Below are 1385 nucleotides of genomic sequence, written 5' to 3' on the forward strand. Positions count from 1 at the left end.
TGTTACAGAATGCTTCCACACCAACACCCGTGGGCATGAACAGTCTCATCAACGGGGCCCGAGTGTCTAGTGTGTCCCTGTGTAGTTTTCCTCCAACCACCCCCTTTTCCACCGCTCCTCCTATCTTGCTCCTGCCAAGTCTCTGACTATCCAGAGGAAGCATTAAGTATTTTCTGTGGTTCAGTGTCAATCTTTGCCTTGGTTCATCTCTACTCCTGGGGAATTTAAAGTTTGGTACCCAACAGGCAGAGTGCTGGGGAGCGGCAGTGGCAAGCTCAGTGGTGGAAGCAGCCATTTGTCTGTGTGCAGCCCCCGTCTTGGAAGAAGATGCTAATTGAACTGAAGGTGCTGACTGGGAAGGAGACTGATATGGACACTGAGCCCACAGAAAAGGTGGAGTGATCGAGGAACATGGGGAAGAGAGATAGGGAGCCCCTCTTCCCCACCAGCGGCAGCGGCTCATCTACAGTGGTAAACGGATGAATGATGAGGGGACAGCGCTGATCACAAAACCCTGGGTGGTTCAGTCCTCTGTCTGGTGTGGGCTCTAAGAGGAGGAGGTGGTCTTAGGCAGTGATGGACCCTCTGATCAGCTTACCCTCTTTACCCTCTTTACCCCGTCCCTTGTAAGGAGGCATCATATATCCTATCACTGTCTGGGACACCAGAGTGATGGCCCCTACTCCTGGGTACCCAGTCTTGTATGTCTCCTGGTAGGAGCCTGAGAAGGCCCTGGGATGCTGTGTTCCTGGCCCAAAGGGCCCTTGCTGGCTACTGGGTTTTAGTCTCAGACCTACATGCTTCCCGCTCTTATGGCCGTGTCTCTAGTTCTCAATACAATAAAATATAAAAGAAAAAAGTTTGGTATCCAGGGATATTTAAGGGTTTTGATGCTGAGTGACAAAAAAACAAACAAACAACAACAAACCAAAACAAACAAACAAAAAAACCCCAGTAAATGTCCACAGCATTTCAGAAAGGAATTGGAAGAGTCAAGCATTGACCAATCTCTTTTCCAACACTAGTCATGGTCAAGGTCGTTGAAATGGTTTTCCCATTTTGTATCGATAGTGATGTGGTTGTTTTGATGCGGTTATCTTGACCCAAGGATGCCTTGATGCACACTAAAAGGAAATGGAAAAAGGACACAGCAATCACACTTCTGGGGACTTATCTTGCAGATACACTTGAGCAGATGCAAGATGAATTTTATATAAGCTTACTCATTGTGGCACCATTTGTTATAACAAGAGATTTGTTGTAACCACGCAAATGTTCATCCATAGGAGACTGGCTAGTCGTCATATATCCATACAACCAAATACTATGCAACTATGTAAAAGAATCTGTGGAACAGTGTATATCACATGCTACTTTTCGCTTAA

At 46.5% G+C, this 1385-nt stretch overlaps 1 pseudogene; it reads left to right on the forward strand.

Annotated features, from left to right (window-relative positions):
* The first annotated feature begins 248 nt into the window (after positions 1 to 248).
* On the forward strand, positions 249 to 577 carry LOC118977501 (NEDD8-like; annotated as a pseudogene).
* Positions 578 to 1385: the final 808 nt, after the last annotated feature.

The sequence above is a fragment of the Sturnira hondurensis genome, unplaced genomic scaffold (genome assembly GCF_014824575.4).
Source record: "Sturnira hondurensis isolate 20B ecotype Veracruz unplaced genomic scaffold, ASM1482457v3 Scaffold0021354, whole genome shotgun sequence".
Classification (NCBI taxonomy): Eukaryota; Metazoa; Chordata; class Mammalia; order Chiroptera; family Phyllostomidae; genus Sturnira; species Sturnira hondurensis.